A 9,188-nucleotide genomic window follows, 5' to 3' on the forward strand; every position below is an offset into this window, starting at 1 on the left:
AATGCGTTTTTCTCTTTAGAATATCACTAATAATTAGACAGATAGTATTTTGGGAGAGCACGGCAAGAGAAAAATTTATTTGAAGAAAGACATACGAAACATGTTAAAAAACACTCTAGAATGAATAGTCAAGAAAAAAACTAAAGTTTAAGTACAAATATTACGCATGATTACTGATACATTATATTTAATAACTACTTCCTGATTTAAATATAAATATGAAAAATACATATTTCATAATGGCTGTCTTAAACACGCTAGAAAGCGACAGAAATGGTTCCCATAGCATCGCTTCGTACTTATGACGTCACATCTTGGCGGGCCGCGGGAAAAGATAGAAGTCTACTGACTCGAGAAGAGGGAGAACAGCGGACACGTAGCAACATATATCTCATGCCAGCCAGCGACCATCAACATAAGGTTCATATTTTGTGAAGTGACATTGCTCGCCTGCTTACCGTCAACAAAACGACATGTAAATGGATACGACGAAAGAGAAAGAAAGAAATGTAAGTATGTTGCATATAATTGCATGACGATGTTGCACTAGGCCTAAGCCTACTTTACTTTGTTCTCCAAGATATACTTATCACTGAGTGGCTCATTTAAACGCCTTAAAAACGACCAAGAGAGCTAATTAACCTTTAGCTGATGCAGAAACTATCGACACAGTCAAACAGACGAACAGACACAAACAGACGGATAGACAGACGGAGGGAGGGATCTGTGCGCCGAGTTGTCTAATCCACCATAGACCTAACCATAGACATTTCCTACTGACACACAACTGAATGTATTATGAATATCCAGAATAAATTTATACGGTTTAAATGAATTACGTCATGTGCGGAGACTAAATCATTCACTATCATTCGTGACATCATCGTAATATTACAAAGGCTAGCCTAATGATACTTTTATAGGCCTATATTTACAACATCACTTGGAGGAAAATAGTTACGAATGCTGGTAGCCTTGTAAGTAAGATAGTAACGTCCTTTAGGGGAACAAACTCCTATAAGAATATAGTATAACGAAAAATCCCGTTGAAATCGGAAAAGGCAGAGAATTCATGAAATGTATGTTGTGAGTTAGCGTCATGCACTTAGGACAATAGGAAGTTGTCAAAGGGTACTTTTATAGGCTGTTGTCTGGACTTTTGAGTGAGTTTACGTAAATTTGTAGTTTCAATTCAACTTTCCACGAAAATTTATCGTTGAATGACAGCTGTTCATGGCCACACTTGTGGGATGTACTCGACTGTTTGTCTGTTCTCTAATGTTATCCAGCCGGAATTGTAGGAGCTACTGTTGCTTTATCCTCCCTTACTCTACTAATGCATCATAGGCCTAGCCGACTTTATTCACATGACTCCTACTTCTCTCATAAAACAAGCGATATGGGGACTGTTGTTACTGTCAGCAGTATGAAGGACAGGCAAGGACAAATATACATTCAAAATACCATGAAACCAAGCCAGTCAGTGGCCGACACCCAGCGATGCCATTTTTTCTTCACAACATTGGCTTATAGCAGTGTTCCTATAAGCAGTTGTGATTTTGTTACGTTATTTATGATTTAATGGTTAGAATGCGTATTTTCAGATGTAGAATTATTTTCCGTGACGTAAAAAAAAACTACATGTCATTAGCTTAACGTAATGTAATTTTGGCGAAGAAAAATAAAGGATTTCAATAAAATTCATTTCTATAAATTAGCAGGATATGTTTTATAACTTTATTTTCATAATAAAACATAAAAAGGCAAAGTCCTGTGGTCGGAAAAGCCACGGAGTGTTGCCAGATGTCACCAGAAAGTCACACTAGGAGACGAAATTCCTCAAAACGGCAACCCTGCCAACACCATCGGCAGTGCTCCCATGACAATGTTTGGAAAACAATAATTTGAAATTTAATCAACTGACGCTGTCTTTATATATATATATATATATATATATATATATATATATATATATATATATATATATATATTCATATATATAGTGTTAATGATATAAATATATATATATATATATATATATATATATATATATATATATATAATACATATATATAAAGTCTGTTAATGAGATATATATATATATATATATATATATATATATATATATATATATATATATATATATATATCATTATTAGGCTTAGCCCAGCTACATAATGTAGTACGATAACATTCTTGTGCAAATATAACTTGATATACGAAAACTTAAATTGATTAACATTTATCTTTGAGAAATAAAGGTTAACAAAAGACGTTCGGTTCAAAGATAAAAATAGCGAAAGGACCTGAAATAAGTATTCCTATAAAATATCAAGTGGAGTCCTATATCGGTTGCTAACGGTATTCTCCCCAAAATAGTCTCTCAGTATTTTATCAAAATTAGCTCGCTCTTTTGCGCAGTTTGTCAACCTTCGCAATAATATTCGTTCCGTATTAGAAATGCATTGGAATCCAATTTCATTCCACTTGGCCAATAAAGCTGTATATATTTGGATTTTCACCAGAGGGTCCGGTGTGTCCTCCAAGAGTTCTCACCACGCCACAGTGAGAGAAAATTGTCGAGGAAAAGAAGAGAATACAGAGCTGAAGAGACGGCTTAAAGGTGCATTGAATTTCAGAAAGATGGATCTCTCTCTCTCTCTCTCTCTCTCTCTCTCTCGGGAAGGACTGAAAGCTCTCGGGTGACGCCTGTTATTTGAGCCGCGTCTCAAGGCGAGAAGAAAGGAAAATGCACAGCCTTATGCATGCTCTTTTCCTCTAATAAATTTGAGCAAACTCCGGTGCAATGAGGCAGGTGCTCATTTACTCGAAATGAATCCTTTCATTTCATCCTCTTCTATGTGAAGTCTTAACAGTCTCTCCGAGGCACGGTAATTATATGATCTCGTTTTAACGTTCACCAGTCGCCTCACGGGTAGTGTAGCTAGTAGTCTCGGTTTTCTCTACATATATTTTTCCTTATCTCATATATATATATATATATATATATATATATATATATATATATATATATATATATATATATATATATATATATATATATATATATATATATATATATATATTATATATATATATATATATATAATATATATTCCTTTCACCATTTGCTGCTTGAAGGCTTCATATCGCTAGGCTTATGTCCTTGTTGGCCGTGATTGCAACCATTACATTTTTGTAACTACCAGGTGTATAACCTGCCTCTTCGGGTCATCAGGTATACTCAACCTACCGTCCTCACTCAGGAGTTAGACTTGGGCGTGTGTGTGTGTGTGTGTGTGTGTGTGTGTGTGTGTATATATATATATATATATATATATATATATATATATATATATATATATATATATATATATATACTGGTACTGGAAAAATGTTCTGTAACAACAGAATCCCATCTAATAAAAGGAGCCCATAAAAACACCAAAATGTGGTATTTTTATGGGCTCCTTTTATTAGATATATATATATTATATATATATATATATATATATTATATATATATATATATATATATATATATATATATACATTCGTGTGTGGTTTTGTATCTACTTATATATGCACGTGTGTACTCAAGCTATGTCATTCGATCTATCTTCATTGGTAAACTGTCATCTCTGAAAATATCAGTCCCTCCAAATGGAGCGAGAATGAAATCATTTTCAGCTGATTAACTTCTAATTTACTTTATTGAAGAAATTCCACCTACGGGCCAGTGAACTATATGTATGCAAATGAACTTTGAATATCACGGTGAAATGAATTTAGAGATCAATTATATCCTTGGGGTTTTGGTTATCCAGGTCCTACATTTTATGCGTTTTTAGATCGACAGGTTACAATTATATACCTAACTATATCCTGGGGAATGTGATTCAATGACCAGAGGTGAGGCTGAATATTCATATAATGCAAAAGAAAAAAAAAGTTTAGGCAGATTGAATCATTCTACTCTCTCCAAGAAATAACCTCAGAAAGGTTCATTAAAAGCAACTGCTGTGCAATACAATAACATCTGTAAGTATTTCTTTTATATAATAAAACCAAAACACTATTGAGAGTGTTACTACTATCATAGCACCGTTAAAAGATATGTTACTTGCAATAATTCCCGTTCAAACCGTAAGCTGAGAAGATTTTTCATGGAAAATCATCTACTGATAGTAATTTAAACATTTAAAATCGTCGGGAAATAATTTTAGTTTTATTACTCTTACTTCTGAATTCCTTTGATGTAAATTCTTCAAAAAGAAACTCTGGCTTTCACGATGTTTGTTCTAATTGCTAGTTATAATTACTTTACTTTTCGACGGAATTTTATTTGTTCCAGACTGCTAATGAGGAAACTTTTGCGCTTCTGTAATTTTGCTTTCAACTTGAATCAAACACTTGCTGGACTTTGGTTGTTGATTTCCTTGACTTATTGTCGAGCCTCTTGTCATTGTTCAGTGGACGGACCCATAAACAAAAACACGTTCAAAAATAGAAAAAAAATGCTAAAAACACACATCTAAAGAGACGGGTAACTAAATTAATATACGAAACGGAATAATGGACTAACACAATGCCTAAAAGTTACGTCAGTGTATTTTGAAATAAGCTGCAGACAACGTTATGGGGTTTTTAGCAAAATCTTTGTGCTAGTAATTGTTATTTTGATGATATTTTAAAATATGATGAAATATATTTGTCTTCATTCTTTATAAATAACATTTATACTTGAAGGTTTATTCCTAGTCAGTCACTGTGGAAGAGTGTGGCGCAATTTTCTCTTGACACTGGTACTCTTTTTAAGAGCTTAATATGCCACTTCTATCTCCCTCTGACTTATGACTCTCTCGTAAGTAGCCATCTTGCTTGGTGAGTCGTACCCGCGTGAAGTCAGATTAATCAACAGATATCACAAGTTTAACATACGACTAGAATTTGAGAAATATCTAGAAGTGTTCGTGAACTATCGGTGATAAGATTAGTGTAAAATAGTAGGATAAAGCGTCTTCTAAGTTAGTTTATCAAGTGTAATACTATAAATCTGAACAAGATGGCAGTAAGTTCCAACTGCGGGAAGAGGTGGCGTAATTTGGCGTGTCTAGCAGATTCGCAATACGATGAGGTAGCAGGAAGGGAACTGGCATTTCTCATCTATGAAATCAGCAACAGTCCTAACCAAAAAGATACAAAAGCATTCATAGATATATTAGAAGGATATAATCCTTCAAACTGGAACAAATCTAATGAAAACATCTTGAAAATAATTGAAGAAGTTCCAAATAAAATCCAAGTGGTCAAGAGACTCATAAAGAAAATATACATAAACCAACATATTCCGACAAAGAAAATGAATAAGGTGAATCTTGTGAATATCCTAATTGATGCATTAGGAAAAGAATGCCAAAAGCATGCAAACTGTGTAAGGTTTGGTATAGCATAGTCAATCCACAAAACCTAATCAGAAAATGTGCTGCATGCAACATTCCGACCCATCCACAGTGTGCTGAGGTAATACAAGATTTGAGAAAAGATACAAGAATTTTTTGTTCAACATGTCTATCATGGATAGACAATGTTATTAAATCAAGATTGAATGTACAAATAGTTGAGGATGAAGAAGAAGAGGAAGAGAAGAAGAAGAAGAAGAAGAAGAAACGGAAGAGAAGTAAACAAAATGAAATGACAGAAAAAAATAAGGAAAACAAACAAAGAACAAGATAAAATATGGATGCAGAGATACTCATTGATACTACATATGAGGCAATAAAGCAGCATACCTACGAAGAAATAAATTACGATATGACAACAGAAAAGCAAATCCCGAAGAGGCTCTACCCAGATCTATACAATGACGGGAAAGAGGAAAAAATAGACAAGAAAGACAAAATCTGCAACCTTTTGAAAAGAGGGAATTGCAGATTTGGAGAAAGATGTTACTACAAACATCCTAAGATATGTCAAAACTATGAAATATATGGTAAATGTGCATACTTAGATGGATATGGGGATGATTGCAGAGATCTGCATCCAAAAATATGTAAAAACCTAAAAGAAGGAAAAGGATGTAAGTTCGACAAAAAATGCAAATATATGCACCCTGTAGCCATGAATCATAATCAAATAAATAACCAACCAAGTAATAAAATCCAAAATAAGAAAGAAACAAATTAAGAGAGAAATCAAGAATATCAGGTAAAAGAGAAAAGCAAACCACCAATGAGATATGCAGAGGTGTCAGCAAAAAATTTCAAAGCATCAGCTCCGAAATTCTACTCAAGAGATAATAACTGTATTTATTATGCAAGAGGATATTGCAGAAACGGAGAAAATTGCAGATTCAGACACAAAAATGAATAATTATGATGAAGGAAGATCAAATATTATGGAAAAGTTGGATTTTTTAATGTCAGAATTTCTGGAAATGAAAAAAAGAACAACATACCAGAACAGGAAAGAGACATGGGAAAATCCTTATTACTACCAGTATTAAATGAAGGAGAAAACACGCAAACCATCATAGTGATGAATGCGCAGGGTTTAGTTACGAGTAACTCAAAAAGAAAAATAGAGTACTTAGAAGAACTAACCCAAAATGAAAAGAAAATAGATATAATGAATATAAGTGAAACCTGGTATTCCCAAGAGACTGGGAATGATGATCAAATAAAAGGGTTCCAAACTTATAGATCAGATAGAAAAAATAGGAATCAAGGGGGAACCGCAATATATGGGAAAGACAAAAAACAAGGAAAAATATATGAGAAATATAGTAACTCAGAATGTGAACTAATAGCGGTAGAATTTGAATCTGAAAAATTGATGAACATAGTAATATATAGACCTCCTAATACTAAAGAGTTTGACTTAATAATTGAAAAATTGGATGATATATGTAGAAATCACAAGGACTGGACTATTCTCCTATCTGGTGACTTCAACTTTCCTTTCGTAGAATGGAAAGAACGAATAGGAGATTGTGGTTGTACTTATACATATAAAAAAGAGAGTAATAGTAGTGCAGAAGATAAGAGGCAATTTGAAAAGCTATTAGATATGCTACTAGAATACAACATTCAACAAATAAATCACCTGCCAACAAGAAAGGAAAATACTTTAGACCTAGTAGATTTGTGAACGAGATGAATTATGTTAAAGAAATAATAGTTTATAATGCGAATATTTCAGACCATAATGTCATAGAATTAACAGTTCATTCCAAAGCAAGTGAAAATAGAGATAAGCAAGAAATGAAAAAGTGGGAAGGATATGGAAAATACAACTTCTACAGTAAAAATATAAAATGGTCAGAAATTAATGAAGAATTAAACAAAGATTGGGATAACATTTTCGTAAGTGATGACATAAGGGTAAATACGGAGATATTATATAAAATATTGGAGAAAATAGTGGAAAAATATATACCGAAGAAGAAAAGTAAACATCATTCATGCATACCAAGAGACAGAAGGATCTTGTTCCAGAAAATCAGAAAGTGGAAAAAAGGTCTTGCAAAAGAAAAAAATGCATGGAAAGTTATAGAACTAAAAAGTAAGATAGAAAATGCAGAACAAAAAGATTATACAATCAAAAGAAAATGAAAAACGGGACTTGGAAGAAAAAACCCTATTAAATATCAAGCAAAACCCCAAGCTATTATACTCATATGCGAAGAAGATGAATAAAAGAAGAATAGAAATAGGCCCTCTGAGAATTGAAGGGAGATTAACGAATGAAAAAAAGGAAATTTGCAACATACTGGCAGAACGATATAAGAGAGAATTCACCCCTAGAATAGATAATGAAGATAATGATATAGAAGTAAGGGATGAAAATAGTGAATATTTAGCTGACATAGATATTAATGAAGCTGATATTGTGCAGGCTATTAATGAAATTAAAAATGGAGCTGCTGCAGGGCCTGATGGAATTCCTGCTATTTTGTTAAAGAAAGTAGTTCATTCTATCGCAAAGCCACTTGCAATATTATTAAGACAAAGTGTAGATACAGGCAAAATTTATGATGAGCACAAATTAGCATATATTACCCCTACTTTCAAAAGTGGATCAAGACTAGAGGCAAGTAATTATAGGCCTGTGAGTCTAACATCACATATTATGAAAGTGTATGAAAGGGTAATGAAGAAAAATATTATGAAACATTTAATAAAAAATAATTTGTTTAATAAAGGACAACATGGTTTCGTACCCGGAAAAAGTACACAAACCCAACTGTTAGTCCACCGTGAGAACATATTCAAAAATATGAAAAGCGGAAATGAAACAGATGTGGTTTATTTAGACTTTGCAAAAGCTTTTGATAAAGTAGACCATAATATATTAGCGAAGAAAATTAGAAAACACAATATCGTGGATAAAGTAGGAAGATGGTTAAAAGAATTTTTACACAACAGAAAACAGATAGTTATTGCAAACGACGAGAAATCGGATGAAGTCAAGGTAATATCCGGTGTGCCGCAAGGTACGGTGTTAGCTGCAATACTGTTTGTTATTATGATGAAGACATAGACAATAATGTGAAGGATTCGGTAGTGAGTAGTTTCGCAGATGACACAAGAATAAGTAGAGAAATTACTTGTGATGAAGATAGGAACGCTCTACAAAGAGACCTTAACAAAGTATATGATTGGGCAGAGGTAAATAGGATGGTATTTAACTCTGATAAATTTGAATCAATAAATTATGGAGACAGAGAAAGAAAGCTATATGCATATAAGGGACCTAATAATGAGACCATCACAAATAAGGAAGCAGTTAAAGACCTTGGTGTGATGATGAATAGGAACATGTTATGCAATGATCAAATAGCAACTCTGTTGGCAAAATGTAAATCAAAAATGGGAATGTTGTTACGGCACTTCAAAACAAGAAAAGCTGAACACATGATTATGCTTTATAAAACATATGTTCGTAGTCCACTTGAATATTGCAATATGATATGGTACCCACACTATCAAAAGGATATTGCACAAATAGAGAGTGTACAAAGGTCCTTTACAGCTAGAATAGAAGAAGTTAAGGACCTAGACTACTGGGAAAGACTACAATTCTTAAAATTATATAGTCTAGAAAGGAGAAGAGAACGCTACATGATAATTCAGGCATGGAAACAGATAGAAGGAATAGCAGAAAATATCATGGAACTAAAAATATCA

General features: G+C 33.1%; 1 protein-coding gene across 12 annotated transcripts in view; it reads left to right on the forward strand.

Moving 5' to 3' along the window:
* Nucleotides 1-324: 324 nt before the first annotated feature.
* The window catches only part of LOC135198536 (uncharacterized), a 358,282-nt gene continuing 349,418 nt past the window's right edge, over nt 325-9,188 (forward strand). For all 12 annotated transcript variants that reach the window (XR_010310829.1, XR_010310828.1, XR_010310826.1 and 9 more), the window contains exon 1: nt 325-509. The gene's annotated coding sequence lies outside the window, so the exon portion shown is untranslated. The remainder of the gene's footprint in view (nt 510-9,188) is intronic.

The sequence above is a fragment of the Macrobrachium nipponense genome, chromosome 22, assembly GCF_015104395.2.
Source record: "Macrobrachium nipponense isolate FS-2020 chromosome 22, ASM1510439v2, whole genome shotgun sequence".
NCBI lineage: Eukaryota > Metazoa > Arthropoda > Malacostraca > Decapoda > Palaemonidae > Macrobrachium > Macrobrachium nipponense.